Raw genomic sequence first — 16,195 nt, forward strand, 5'->3', positions numbered from 1 at the left:
GGCACGAGCCAAACTGAGGGTAAGGCAAAAATTTGAGTTGACTCTAGCTATAATTAGAATTGTAAGAGATTACAATTTTCATTATGATCTGGGGCGAATTTTCATACATGTCGTACATATTTTGAAAAAGATTGGAATTTGAATTGCCTCCACATGGGAGCAGTTGGCGCATGTCTGTGCACATTCCTTCGAAAGCAGTGTAAAGTATGATTCGCCTGTCACTGGCATTAACTACCATATCAGTGACAGCAATCATGTCCATTCGTAGTCTCCACGCATCACGCATACGTTAATCATCTGACAACTCATGTCTCCTACAATTAGTGTGCAGACAGGGTGCAACTTTTGGTGGTCTCATTCACGTCTGAGGTTATTTAAAATCCTCGTACAAGACAAGACACAGTCCTTGCAAAGTTGCAGTTACCTTCTCCGTCTATTGTGAGTCCCTCTCGTATTCATCTTTTCGTGGCCTTCTTGCACGAGAGAGAGAGATGGCCACCACGGAGGAATTTTATGCCGCTGGGCTTCAAGTCAGAAATAACAGAGCAAGACATAATCATGCGGCATGAGCAGTATCAAATACCTCCCGCATTTCAATTTGAAGTTTCGAAACCAGATGATTGAGTTTATCGTCTGCCTCCAGGACATATGGATTTCTACGAGGAGAGTTTCTGAGCGAGGGTGAGGCTTCCTCTCCTCTCCTTTTTCATGGTGCTCCTTCAATACTTCGAAAAATCATCATGCATGGTGGCCTTGAATGTATGGCAGCATATTTGTGGATTCACTGTGGTATGCGTGCTGGCTGGGGTTGTATCAAACGTCATATTCTTTCGCTTTTTCATCAGCCTCAAGTGGCATCCTGACTCATGCGATTGGTGGTATGTGACTTCATGGAGGAAGAAGAATGGCTTTCGCTTGATATTTTTAGGTATGCCTTCCACTGTGCATGGTTGGAAGCCGAAGTTTCTCTTCGTCTTGCAGACGTCAGGTGAAGATTGAAACTTTACTACTTGGGATGAATCCGAGAGGTTTCGTTAAGAGAGCCTTCAATGAACAAAGCTCTGGAGCAAGAGATGGCAGCTTTGTGGGGCTTCAAGATTTCAGAGTTGAAAGAACTACTGTTGGCTCAAACGTTGTTTAATATCGGTATCAGCCAAGTTGCTCTCCAAGGTATGCGAGCAAGCTGTCCTATCCTTAATTCTTCTGGCTTTGTTCATCTTGCAATTGGATCTCCATGATGATTGCAGAGCTGAAGCTGGGAAAGCTTGAGCCACAAAGAGAGAGAAAAAAATCTATAGGAAGTGCGAGCTGCTACCAGGTGAACCTTTAAAGTCGAGACCCACAATCAATCCTAGAGATCAGAAGTCTGAATCCTTTGGAGGGTCATGATTGTGTGGGTGAGAGGATTGCTACATTTCTGATGTTCAGTTATTGTTCATGCAAGCAGTATGGAGAAGGTGATTCTGAGCTTACCCGCTCCTCCTAGCTCCCGACCCGACCAGCTTCACCATAGCCGAATCTTCCTCGGATGAGGCTCGATCGAGGTTGCCAGCACATCTAAAACTGCATCATCTGGGCTGAAGCTTGAGGCCTCAGCACTAAGGGATCCCATACTGGCGAGCGAGCTACTCTCCGGACTGCTCCTCCCTGCCGATGCAAACAAGCTACTGGACGTTGCTCGGAGGGAGATGAGTAAAGGAGCCGTGGATTGCCTCATCTGGGTATATTGGGACTTTCTCACTTCACCCCTACTGTATGTTTATTGTTCACTTATGAATTTTTCTTTGCTTACCAGCTCGCCCATTACCTGAACGGGAATATTGAAAGTTCCTGTGAGCTGGCCAAAGAGGCGAAGAAGTCTAGGCTCAAAGCCAAGAGGCTCAAAAGAGCAAGAGAAAAGGCCAAGAAGAAAATTGGTGAAGTCTCCATGAGAGCCAACGCCGCCGAGAGGAGAGCTGAAGATGCTAAGGCAGCATTGAAAAAAGCCGTTGAGGAGAATTCTTGACTACTAGAGAAAATAAAGGAGTTGAAGACTCACCTAGAGGCTGAGGAGAAGCGAACAACCAGGTCGCTTCTAAGGCCATGGAGGACTTTCGGGCCTTAGAGAAATATGAGGAAGAAAGGACTGAATACTCCATCGACGCCTATGATGCTGGAAGGCAGTCTATTTGAGCTTGAGTTGCCGCCAAATATTCAGATTGGACTTGAATTTTTGGATGAAATTTAAGATCCTACCATGGTGGATGTCTCAGCGGTCGGCACCTCAGATCTAGGCCAGATCCACATCTCATAATTTCTGTATTTTTTTTGGGTCCCTTTGGGATCATTTGTAAGAAAATTTGAAAGAATAAAATGAAAAAAATCTTTTTTACCATACCTCGGCTAGTGGACTTATTATGCCGATCTGAGGTAATTCAATTTTGAACAATAACCTCATTTTACTTCCTTAAATGTAGAAGATTATGGAGAATGACGGTTGATAACTTCATCCGATAAGGTCACCTGGGACAGGCATGAGGCCTGAGAAAATGCACCATGTGGGTCCATTCCATTTTTGAAGCATCGCAGGGATTCCCACTCTGGAGAAAGTACATCATTAACTGCTTAGCCATTAACTCTTGGAAAGCATCGATTGGTGATTGATATGGTTGCTAGTGCCTATAAATAGAAAACCAAAGAGCAGAAAGATCTCCACTCCTCCTGTGGCAAGAAATCTTTTCTTCGTCTGCTGTCATGTCTTCGCCTTCGAACCTACCATCCTTGAAGCAAATCAAGCAACGAGTAAGAAAGCGGAATACCTTTGCGAAAGGGAGAGAGCTAGGCAGGCTGGCGCATCTTCTTCCCGTGGGGCTCTTCTCCTTTTCCTCTTGTGACCATGCCTCCCCCTCTGCCCGAGCGCATCCCGCCTGCAATCCAGGAGCACTGCATTGTAGAGTTCCAAAATTCTGTGGCATTTAGGAGGAGATGCTCGACGTCACTGCCGCCACCTTTATCCAGGACTTCGATGATTGTAAGATCCATTTGCAGAGAATACATATCTAGAACTTCACGACATACAAACTGGCAGCACGATGAGAGGTGGAGTCTCGATGGATGATATGATCACTCTCTCGGACGGTGAGGAGTAGGTCCTTGGTGGACGAAGATCGAACCAACTCATTTGGCCAATCTGATGTTCCGTCGATTGCAGCAAGACATCCTTCCTTATCCTCTTTTTTTATTTTTCTCTCCATCTTCCTCTTCTTTCTTTTTTCTTCCTCATTTTCTTCTCTTATTCGCAAGACACTATCTGGAGCAATTATCGTTTCTTTATGAAGCATGTATCAATTTTTTTTTTGTAAAAGCTTTTTCTTTGTAAAGACTTTAATAAAATGAGATGCTTGATTTTCATCTTCAAATTTGAATCCGTGTTTGTCTGTGAATTTTGTGTGCACTTTGCTCAGCCGTAGAGAACAGTACAGACAAATGCTTAGATCGACTGAGGAGATGCTTACTATTCAGCTCAGCATGAGTAGAGATCTAGGTCGCTCAGCTTTAGCATTAGTGAAGAATCATAACTATCTCAACACTACCCCCTTATTCCTGAGTCTGAGACAATGCTTCAGGCAGAAGGAATGCTGTTGAGATAATACCTCTGGCCAGATGTTGTTTGTCTTTTTTATTATTCCTCTAGCACTCGATCAATTCTCTTACGAGTGGTATTGTGTGTCTGCGATGATCTTGTACCTGCGGTATCTAGCATTGCTCATCTTCTCGAGCGACTAGAGCTCTGCAGGGTCTTGTAAGTTAGCTCTATCTTAAGTCATCGAGCTCTTCATGAGGGTCTGATAAGTTAGCCCTCACAAGTGACGTTGTGTACTATGATAATCTTGTACCTATGACATCTAGTACTACTCATCTTCGTGCGAGAGGCATTGTGTGTCAGTGGGGAGCTTGTGCATGTGACATGCACTCTCGATGGTATTCTGAGGTTTGATTAGTTATCTCTCACGAGTACCGTTGTACGCCTACGGCGATCTTGTGCCTGTAGCATCTAGCACTGTCGTCTTCACGCGAGAGGCATTGTATGCCGGCGGTGAGCTTGTGCCTGTGGTATGCACTCTCAACGGCCTTCTGAGGGTCTGATTAGTTATCCCTCATGACTGGCATTATGTGTTTGCGGCGATCTTGTGCCTGTGGCATCTAGCACTGCTCGTCTTCGTGCAAAAGAAATTATGTGTCGACGGTGAGCTTGTGCCTATGGCATGCATACTCGGTGGCCTTCTGAGGATCTGATTATTTATCCCTCATGAGTGGCATTGTGTGTCTGGTGATCTTGTGCTACGGATCTTGTGCCTGCAACATCTAGCACTACTCGTCTTCATGCGAGAGGCATTGGGTGCCAGCGGTGAGTTTGTGCCTGTGGCATGTACTTTCAATGATCTTTTGAGGGTCTGATTAGTTATCCCTCATTAGTGGCATTGTGTGCCTGTGGCGATCTTGTGCCTGCGGTATCTAGCACTGTTCGTCTTCGTATGAGAAGCATTGTGTGCTGGCGGTGAGCTTGTATCTGTGCATGCACTATCGATGGTCTTCGAAGGTCTGATTAGTTATCCCTCATGAGTAGTATTGTATGCCTACGATGATCTTATGCCTGCGGCATCTAGCACTGCTTGTCTTCGTGCGAGAGGCATTGTGTGCGGTGGCGAGCTTGTGCCTGTAGCATGCACTCTCGGTGACTTTTGAGGGTCTAATTAGTTATCCCTATCAGTACATTGTGTGCCTATGGCAATCTTGTGCCTACGGCATCTAGTATAGCTCATCTTCAGCGAGGGGCATTGGTGTCGATGGGAGCTTGTGCGTGTGGCATGCACTCTCGATGCCTTCTGAGGTTTGATTAGTTATCCTCATGAGTGGCGTAGTTGTCTGTGGAGATCTTGTGCCTGTGGCATCTAGCACTGCTCGTCTTTGTGCGAGAGGCATTGTGTGTCGGCGACGAGTTTGTGCCTGGGCATGTATTCTCGATGGCCTTTTGAGGGTCGGATTAGTTATCCCTCATGAGTGACATTATGTGCCCCAATGATCTTGTGCCCATGGTATTTAGCACTGCTCGTCTTCATGCAAGAGGCATTGTGTGCTGACGGTGAGTTTGTGCTCATGGTATGCATTCTCGACGGTCTTCTGAGGGTCTGATTAGTTATCCCTCCAGAGGTTCTCTAAGATCTCCCTCGCTTTTCGAATGACTCAGACTCTGTTGGAGTTTATAAGTTAGCCCCTCTCAGAGTCATCGAGATCTTCTCGAGGGTCTGATAAGTTAGCCCTCATGCTAATGGACCGTCATTATGGTTCAAGATCTCAAGTAAGAGGAGGAGACAACTCTTGGGAGACTCATGGCCCATCATAAATTGATGGCCTGCAAATTTTATTTCCATAAAAAATTTATTACATTATTGTAATATATGCAGAGATTTGCTGAATTTAAATTGAAATCCCGTCGAGTTGCTTTAGCCTATGAAGGCTTCCTCAGCTATAGCCTCTTGACATTCCGAGGCAAAACTCTGCCTCTTCCGCTTTTTTGTTCGATAAATTGGATCTGCTTTAGGTGATGAGATATCACTTCAGCATTGATGCCGAGCATATTTGCAGCAGTCCGTATTTTTCTACAAAAGATAAATTAGCCACATTTGGTTACCTCATATAGACGTGAGGCGAGTTTCACCACCCGGCTCGGATTCTTCTCCTCGGCTGATCGGGGACATCTGTCAATTAGGCCAAACCAGGCCTATCGGGAACCCCAGATGACCCTTAGTAATTATGTGGATTTCTCCATGGATAGATCGCTCTTCTTCCACCACCTTTTTTTGACCTATTGTCGCTCTTGCCGCCTGGCGCTTGCTACGGCTGAGACAGAAGTAGAGGCTGTGAGGCATAGGGGTGGCTGCTGAACTCTCAGAGCTCGACATTGGGGGCTGCTCTCCGAACAAAATGATTCAGCCATCCTTGCCTAACGACCTCTTGATCTATCGTGAAGCTGGTGGTAGTCTTTAGTATTGTGGCCATGGTCGCGATGATAAAAGCAGTATTTTATCGGATCTCGACGATGCTCCAGCCTCTTCTCATTAACTGAGGTGCAGGTAACTTAGGCTTCACTTACAAAAATATCTCACTCTGAGGGACAGTCAGGGGCGTGTAGCTGTCGTATTGCCAGGCGGTGATAGTCGCCGAGCCCTTCTCGAGAGACTTTGAGATCGACGACCTCAATCCCCATTATTCTATCTCAGAGGTGGAGATCGAGAGTGCAGGCAGCTTTTTCTCAACTCACCTGGATGGTGCTCCTTGCTGGTCCCATCGATTTAATCGCATGAGGATCTCGGAAAGGCCTCTTCTATGCGGACATACTTCTCCGCATGGACAAGCATATCCAGGAGATCCCAAGGATAAGTCTTTATTAATGACTTTTTCAAGTCGTTCTTCATAGATCGCTCGTCATTGCAGCCATCGGATTGACTGGTCTAAGTTTTTGACCTTCAGAGTCACCATGTTGAATCTATTAATGAAAGAGCAGATTGACTCGTCTCCTTTTGCTTAATGGTGTAGAGGTAGTCGAACTGCTTCTATTATCATCAACTGCTGATGAAATAGCCGACGAAAGACCGGCATAGGTCTTCAAACGAATGGATAGATGCCGACCTCAAATTCGAGTTTCACTACCAGCGACCCCCTAAGTGTTGGAGGAAACGCTCGACAGAGGATCGCATCCGATGCCTTTGAAGGAGCATTGCTGTCTTGAAGGTCTCCACATGATCGATGAGGTCGGTGGTCCCGTCGTAAACCTCCAGCTGGGGTAGCTTGAAGTGCAGGGGAGCGGTTCCTGCATAATCTTCGAAACAAAGGGGGTTGGCGTTATACCCTTCGTAGGGCAGGTCGAGAGTCATTATTGTTGAGGGTTTTTTTTTTATTTTTTAACCCAACTACTGGTCAAGCTCCTAGAATCGCCTTTCGAAGTCAACTTCACGGACGGTGCCAGCCTCGGAGAGCAAAAGAGATCAATGTCGAGGGTTGAATCATGGCCGATTGGAGGCTTGGAGATCACCGTCGGGCCGGCTGCTAGGCCATAGGATGACTCTGATGAGTCAACCTCCTCTCTGAACTTCGAGGAGACGCCTATGGCTCTAGTTGAGATGGTGGTTGTGGAGCCGCAATCGAAGTAGGGTTCTGTGGAGCTACCACTACAGAAGGCACAGATGGCACCGTCGAAGGAACTGTGTGATGCATCACTGTAGGAGGTACAGGACAGCTTGAGGAGGCTGTGGCATCGCTTGGAAGGACATGAGAAAGGTCTGGACCGCTTGGATTGCAGTTGTTAGATGTTGAATTTACTGGATAAACTGATCGAATTAGTCAGCTGTGACTGGCACTGGGAGGACCGGTTGAACTGGTGGAGGGATCTCTGGTGCCACTGGTTGAACTTGATTGTCAGTTTGGTTGACCGTCTGTCGAGAGGCGGTGGCATTGGAAAGCTGGAAAGATATCCGTCTTGGAGCCATGAATGCGAATACAGCTATTCCTCTATCTGTTGCTGCTTAAATCGGTCAAGGCCAGAAGACGGACGATTGAGGTCGAAAGATGGATGCCTAGTCCTTGTGCAGGGATGTCGGTGCTGGAGTGACCTGTAAATCAAGTCCCAAATCGAAAGTTTTGACTCCGACGAGAATCTTCGACGCTCAAATTAGAAAAGCGGAGAATAAAAGAGCAGCAACTAGTTCTCTGAGAGGATTTGATTTGACTCATCTAGGTCTCGAGGCTCTGATTTGTTCATATAGAAAGGTGTTGGATAACTGGGTTGTTAGCTGTGAGATCACACAATCCGAGATTGTTGGATCATTTAAATTACCGTATTTGGTGAGATAATTCAGCCCTTAATCTCTTCTGCAAGATCAAAGGAGACTGTTACCCATATTCTTATCTATTCGGGATGGACAGCTGTCGTACACGATGAAAGAATAGGTCGGCTGAGGTAGTTTATGCATAAGTCGGACGTTTAGCTCAGTGGCCATATTGCGGATCAGAGAGTCTGAAATATTTTGTGACGTAGTTTCGATCCGAGACGCTCATGATAAATAAAATAATAATAATTATATATATATATATATATATATATATAACTAGACCGCATTGAAGGTGCGAAGCATAAGTCCGAGCAAGTGCGGTATTCCTACTAGCTGCACTTGTGCAGTACGGTCATACGGACCAGGACTCGAACCGGTGTACTGACCTTGCGTCCAAGTCTATCGAACCGGGCCGATCCGCTCCTTTCTTGGGAGATTTCCAACGGAGAGCCGAGGGAGCGGTCGTGGCTGCCGCTGCTGCTCGAGGATCTTTCTATTTTCCTCCGGCTACGACCTGTTAATCGCATCATTCCGAAGAGAGATATAGAGGTAGAGAGAAGAGCGTGATGGGAGATGGCGATGACGATCCGCAGAGGATAAAGAAGATTGCGGCGGCGGCGTACGACTACGAGAGCGATTCCCGATGGGCGGAGTACTGGTCGAATATCCTCATCCCTTCCCACATGGCCTCTCGATCCGACGTCGTCGACCACTTCAAGCGCAAGTTTTACCAGCGCTTCATTGTAACTTTTCTTCTCGTCCCCGTTCTTTTAATTTCCCCTCTTTAGGTTCCTTTTTCTGGTCTTAAAAAAAAAAATAACGCTTTTTTTTTTTCTTGTGGGTTTCAATGCATGCGTCTCGTTACTCTGATACGGAATTTGTTACTATTATTATTATTGTTATTATTGTCATTATTTCTGTTTTGATTCTTGTGTTCTCTTGATTCTATGAGTTTTTACTACTGGAATTTGTTTGATAACAGAAGCAAGAGAAGAGATTAGGTCCCTTTCTTGGTGTTTTGTAGTTGTTTATTACCATATGTTATATCTTGGTGTTCAGAGTCAACAAGATTCTGGTTTGTTCAGTTACAAAAGTGATGTATCTGGGTGCCAATCTAGTTTAATGAAACATTGCAACCAATTCCTGGGATCCCGCGATCGTAAGGGAACTCTCTTGTTTGCTCTAGCAATTTCTAGCCCCTTTAAGCAAGCTACTGCTTGGGCCACCAGCAGATCACAAGCTACTGCTTTGGCCTCAAGCAGATCCCAAGCAACCACCCGATCTAGTCCCCAGCACCCCAGCATGTAACAAAGTGAAGATCCTCTTCAATGAATTCTGCTTGTTTAGCATTCTTATAGATAAATTCCTTCCCTTCGATCGGTGACTGATCAAATAAAGCTTCAGTTGAAGTCCTGTGGTCTCTAAAACTACCAGATTTTCTATTTTCCCAAATATTTTGAAAAAAAAGAACAAACCAGTACAGAAACTGACTATTTCATTACCAATTCTTGACCCATATAATTGCCTTGTAGAGTTCGCGCAATGGGTTTATGATTGATGGACTGCTTAAGCTGCAATTCTTGCAAAATCAGTGCCCAAATATGCAGAATATCTGTGCAATGGAACAATATATGTGAAATTTTTAAGGATGTGCTGCTGTTAAGACAGGCCCCTTTGCTGAAGAAGAGCATATATAGAAAGCCAGTCATGCAGAAGCTTCTTGAGAAAAGATCAAACCTTGGACCGGTTGGGAGATCCAAGATGTTTTCATATTGTTTGGCAATCTCCTGGAGTTGTTGATAGACATGCAAACTAAGGACTTGTTTGATTCATGGGAAGAATTTTCTTCCCAGAAATCAACTTTCTGATAAGTTACTTCTGATAATATGATTTTGGCATGTTTGATTGATCATGGGAAAGTAGTTTATTTCAGAATAGCTTATGTTTGGTTGAGTATCCATTTTTTTAGAAAAATTATGTAAAATAACTATTATATCCTCAAGAAATATAAGATCATATCTTTTTGCTCCCAAACTTTGTATAAATAATAATATAATATCATATTAATATAAATATAGTAATATTATATTATAATATAATAATAGATCATAATAATTGTTATATTAATATAAAACTAATATATATGTATTAATATTATATTAATATAATATTAATATTTTAATATAATAAATTTAAAATATAATAGTACATCAATATAAATATCAAAATAATATTAATATATTATAAATATTATAATATATATAAAATAAATCTATATTATATTAATATAAATATTAGCATAATATTATATAATATTATTAACTTTGCAAGGAGGAGAAAATGGAATCTTAGTATATATCACTATTTAGTATTTCATCGTAACCATCCATTGATATTTTGTAGAATGTCAGCTATATATCTTGAAAGGTTATTTTTGAAAAGAAAAAAGGACCATCAATTTCATCCTATGGGAAGTCTTAAAACCCACCTCTTCCATAGATTTTCACTTCCAATGAAATGTGGGAAGTGTCTTTCATAGGACGAGCTTTTTTCATTCTCTTTCCTCTTAAAACTCCAATCAAACAAAAGGACTCCTCTCCACTTCCCAACAATTGCCTTTCCCCCCTTCACTTCCCGTGAACCAAATGAGTCCTAATTGATTTCAGTGGTGATATACCACTAGGGGTATGAGGCCATGTAATTTGATTCCTTTTCATCCTTTTAAGTGTTATTTGTTTGGGAGGAAAATCTTGATGTATTGGAACCTTGTTCCATTGTCCATTCCTCAATTTTAACTTGGCTTTTTTTCTTAACTTTGTAATATATGCCTGATTAAAAGGAAAATATCTCTTGTTAAATTTTTTTGGGGAGTGGGAGGGATCCTTCAACCAGTTCGAATCAGCTTCTCAAAAGCCTTATATATCCTTGCCTTGTGGCTGCATCTTAACCCAATAGGTGATCCTTTTGCCACAGCGGTAAGCCCATCTACCCAGCCTGGAATTGCAAAAGCCAAGGCCAAAATTTCTTTGATTGGAAGATAAACTCTCTTTGTCATTGGTGGATTTTCATAAAACCTATAAGTTTTCCTGTAGTTCCCTAGCTTTTTGTTTGTATTAATTGTAACAGACGGATGGCTAAATTTGGAGGTTCTGGTGTTACCATTCCATGCGCTATGGTAATTGTCAAGGTAAGATGCAGCTGTCGAATTTTCCAGAAGCTTCATTTCCTTTATTTATTGAAGGTGACGAGGGTGCACTCATTTTGTTGATTTGGATGGTATTTTAATTTATACCATGGGAAACGGCTCTTTTGTTGTGGCAAACAAAATTTCTACCATCAACTAGCCTTTTCCACTACAGTTGCTGGTGGATTTCTTTTGATGTGAAAAACAAATCAGACTTTTGAAGTTGGTGCTTACTCAAGCTTGGGCTTGAACTGAGGATGGTGGCCTAATGTGTAGAGTTGTCAGTGAAGGCTGATTTGTTGAAAGCTTAGGAAAGACAAACATACACCTTCAGAGTTGGAACTAAGGATCATTGGTCGTCAAAGAAAAGCTTAAGACTGTATAAGAGAGAAGCATGGAGTTTCAAAGAAGAGGTGTGTCAAGAAGTTCGGATAAATAGAGAACTAGCAAAGCTAAAGGCTTTAGGGACTATATTTTTAGATAGGGCTTAGGACTTTGGGATTAGGTTACCTGGTGATGTGGTTAAAATTCAAGGATGATTTTTTATTGTACTATATGTTTGCATGCATGTATGCTAGTTTCCAAGGTTGTTATTTGTTGCTTTGAAGGGTTGTTATTGCATCCTATGTTGCAAGAAAATAAAATTTTTGGTTTCTAATCAAAAGAGAGTAGGTTCTTAACTGAAATTCCAAACATTTTCTTCTTTAGATTTCTCGAAGGGCTGATTGCTTTGCATGTGTTTTAATGTAACATTTTCCAAATGGTTATATTTGTTTCATGAAGACTGTAAGCTGAGGAAAAAAGTGATGTCATCTGCTATTTTGGTCTTGATTATGTGCCATGCCGAGTTTCTCCAATATAATGCTGATGTTGGCTCAGTTATTCCCAGAAAATATAAATTCCCAGTTTGGATTGTCATTTAGTTTGCTGTTTCTAGTTCTGACAGTTACTATCATAATGTAGGACCCTGATTTTGTGGTCGAGGCAATGTCCTCAACTAGTGCCACCTCTCAGTCAGCTAGACCATCAGTGAGATCTTCATCATCTTCAGCTACAGAAAATGCAAGGCCTCATAGCTCAGGTGGAGAGAAGCTTACTGAAGCTTTTATTGCTGTCATCTCACCACATATTCCATCAGGAAAAAGTTAATCCGTTATTTTCTTAGTGTGGCTTGTGAACTAAATCTGTGGTGCAGGATCTGGTACAACAACATCTGCACCACCAGGGAGGAATGCAAATTCCTTGCAGCTGGATCGACGGTCCATACATTTTCTATCAATGCTTGGGTACAGAGAAGCAGCTATTTTTTGATAAATGCTTAATGTCGCACACCTGAATTTAGTAGCATTCCTTCCACTGTTTCAGTCTCTCATGCATGAATTACATGGGGTTCTTTATAATCATGAACTCATGGAGATATAGCAAATATGAGGAGGCAAGCATTTTAAATGCTTAATTTAAATAAGAGAAAAATAGAATTGTACTGATACAGTTGAACAATGATAGATTAATACCTTATTGTAGTTTAAGATGGAGATGTACTAGAACATAAAAGAAATTTTACTTGAAAAGGACAATATTCGTTCCAAAAAACCACCAATATAGTATATTTCATAACTCTTTAAGTGGAACCACAAGCCACCTAACTCTGAAAAAGATCAGCCTTCACGAACTATAAGAAGTCTTGCAATCTGACCAAGGTTCACCAAACTGAATAAAGCAAATTTGGTAAAACTAGTGCATGGCTTATGCAAAATTATATTGCACTCGTGCCATTGCTATTCATATGCACACTTTCTTATTAAATAAGCTCAACTTTCTTAGAACCCCAACCCCACATTTTTGTCTGTTTTTTTTTTAATGGGATGGGGTGTAACCTGATAAATACATTGAAAAAAATGCCTAGTGAGAATAAAAGCCATTGTAATACGATTGAAGTTTGGAAAAGCTAAGGGGGGATTCATTTTATAAAAGTGCCTCAGTAAGTATATGCTCTGCCACGTTGTGCAAAGTCTACATTCTGCAGCTCGCAATTTTCTTTCTTCAGTTCCTCTTCCTTTTGTTGAAGATGGTTGCTGCATGAATTATATTAAGATTATGTTTACACTTTGTGCCTGGAAGGTTTTAGTTGTTGCTGTGCTTGGGATCCTTCCAATTGTGCCAAGGCTTCTTTCAAACAAGGCATATCGATTGTCCTTGCTGGGCACCACATGCTCCTCATTTTATTCTTTGTACATTCTCTATGGGGTATAATTCTCACCATTAAATTTTCGTGGCCCTTTTTGTTCATATTTGTTTGAGGGCTTAGTCATGGATTTTCACAGTTCCCTGTGTCTATTTATTTATCAGTTTTTCTTCCTTCTTTTCAGCAACCAAGGGCATGGAATCTACCTGCCATTCAAGCATGGTTTCAAACTGTGATAGCAACCAAAGATTTCATCCATTTAATATACTGCCTCCTGTTTCTGACATCTCAACTACATTTCAACCGTAAGCATTATTGACTCTTTATGCAGATAATACTTTATAAAGTCAATCTTTTACCAGTTTATTATTATTATTAATTCCCATTTCCCTGGCAGTTGCTTTGATGCCTGTCCTTTGCTGGGCGCTTGAACATGTTGCCAAATTCCTTAGGCGTAACTTGGCACGCTCCTCTTTGTACAGGTAGATCAGCTCAAGCTTGATTCAGTGATTCTTTATCTGAAGCAAATACGAATTTGTTGAAGACTAAATCTATCTTCTTGTGAATTTCAATTCTTAGTTTGTGATGATTTACCCAACCTTATCTATAAATACGTGAAGTTCGTGAAGCTTAAATATCTAAGTTTGGTATGGGATTGGTTTCACCCTTCGCTTGAATACTTTTAGTACATATATGGGAAAAGGCATGCAGATCTTAAAGCTAAACAGTTTCCTTTGCATTTTTAAGGCCTCTTTTTAAGTTCCACAAATTATTTCGAGTGTTGCTGCCTCTGCAATCCATTCGATGGCAGTAGAAACAAACATATGAATAAATGGTCTTGCAATTTCTGGCCTGGAATATTTTAATTTGACTAAAGTAAAAAAAGCTTTCAGTGTGGGATTTGGGATACATGTCACGCTTAGATTGATATGGAAGTAATAGCAAGAAGGAAGAAGTAGATCTCTTCGGAGAAAGGAGCGAAAAATGATGCTGAGATTGTAAGATCCAAGCAATTTAAGCTTGTTTACTTGGGTCTTAACTCAGAAAAAAAATTGCAAAAGAGTTGATGAAAGTCAATCTTGCTCATAAAATTGTAGTTCAGCAGTTATCATTTCCAATGCATGTTCTTCAACATGTAACCCTAAAGTAGACCCGTAGTTACCTCAGGAATGGTCTATTATGAGCCTTCTGAAATGAGACCACTCCACTTTACTGACTCATTATAGACTTCATAATATTATGCTGTGAAATGTGTGTCATAATCATGTGCCATAGTGTGCCATGACGCACTGTTTCACTCAATTTAAAATTGGATTTTCAGTTAGTCAACTTTTGTTGTCGCGTAACTAGGTTTCTTCTTTCACATTTCTTCCCTTAGTATATTGTAGTTTTTTTTTTTTTTTGAAAAAAAAAATGTTTTTCCAGCATGTTTCTTTATGGTTAACTTTGGATAGGTTTTCACGATGTCTGAGGTATGCCACTGGCTGTGTAGATTGCCTGGCAAAGTTTGTCTAGAATGTTGTGTATGTAAGACTGTCTTACTGTATCATTTTCGTCATTTTCTTATCTTATTGTATCGTTTTCGTCATTTTCTTATTCCCATGTTTCTTATAACAGAATGATATAGACAGAAAGTTAAAACATCTCTGTATTTCACAAGAGAAAAAGTAAAGTTAAAACATCTCTATAGGCTCATTCTGCTAAGCAGTATCATATCCATGATGCTATTATGTTGTAGTGCATTTGTGCTGCATCTGTTGCATGTAAATAGCTTTCCAACTTGCTCTACTTTCCTTGGAATCAAGAATCTAAAGATGATCTTCTTAATGGACATGTGAATAGGAAATACTTGGAGGAACCTTGTTTGTGGGTGGAGACTAACGCTACCACACTTGGCATTCTGAGTTCAAATGCTGAGATTTCACTGGGCTTTCTTTTGATCATATCGCTGTTCTCGTTAGTCAATCTTACCAAATTCCATTATTTGCTTTTCTTTGCTCTTTACATACCTTAGCAGTTTTTAAACTCTAGTTTTTCTGATGCAGGTGGCAGCGCAGCATAATTCAGGCATTCATGTACTGGCAGGTCTGTTTCATTTTCTTTCTTTTTTTTCTTCTGCAAAGTCTCTATACTCTATTTTCTCCAAGTGCATCATGGGTAAAAATCTGTTTACAAGTGAAAACCATATTGGATTCCTTCAGACATCATTTGTTCATATAACCGAGACCATATCGTTGTCATTGTTGACTGCAACAATTAGCTGTGGATCATATTGCTGGCAGTTTTGCCCATTTAAACCTGGAACTCTGATCGAGTCTCATATAAATCATCTGAAGTGGGTTGCATTTAATCATTTTTAAGAGTAACCATCCCTGCTACAAAATAATTTAGATCCTTGCAAGGGATTATTTTTAGTCATTTCTTCATTCTAATTTGGGCTTCAACCCTTTAAATCCCTTTCAGCTTCTTGCTCATTTCTGGCAGTCTGTATGCTACCTGTATCTGATATACATGTGATTATGTTGGCAGCTACTTAAACTCATGTACCATGCTCCTGGAACTGCTGGTTATCACCGAAGTGTGTGGTCCGGCATTGGTCGGTCTGTCAACCCTTCATCTACCGGTACACCCCATTCTTGAACACCCCCATATCGGCTGTCCAGAGATGGTGGTTCAGGTAGAAGAGAGACTGGATGAAAAGGAATGAGAAGAAATCTGAAGATTACCATTTTTGCTGTCTGAAAAAAATCTTCTCATGGGAAAAGGTAGCCCAGTTTCAGGCAAAGCAAAACCTTTCACAAATTGTAACTTGGATTGCCCTTTCATGCACACGATTTTTTGTAAACCTGAGTTTTGTATCAATAACGAATTGAAATTGTGGCTGCAGCACCATGCTAGTTTTTAGCAACTCTACTAAATCTAATTTTGGCTGTGCGCCGAATCATTGTCTTCACTCCT

At 41.4% G+C, this 16,195-nt stretch overlaps 1 non-coding gene across 1 annotated transcript; it reads left to right on the plus strand.

The window, feature by feature from the left end:
• Positions 1-8,296: 8,296 nt before the first annotated feature.
• On the plus strand, positions 8,297-16,190 carry LOC105047107 (uncharacterized). The gene is made up of 9 exons (XR_012142053.1): positions 8,297-8,611; positions 12,016-12,133; positions 12,248-12,338; positions 13,174-13,299; positions 13,422-13,542; positions 13,635-13,719; positions 15,080-15,193; positions 15,283-15,322; positions 15,767-16,190. It is a non-coding gene; the product is annotated as an uncharacterized protein (transcript).
• Positions 16,191-16,195: the final 5 nt, after the last annotated feature.

Source organism: Elaeis guineensis, chromosome 6 (genome assembly GCF_000442705.2).
Source record: "Elaeis guineensis isolate ETL-2024a chromosome 6, EG11, whole genome shotgun sequence".
Classification (NCBI taxonomy): Eukaryota; Viridiplantae; Streptophyta; class Magnoliopsida; order Arecales; family Arecaceae; genus Elaeis; species Elaeis guineensis.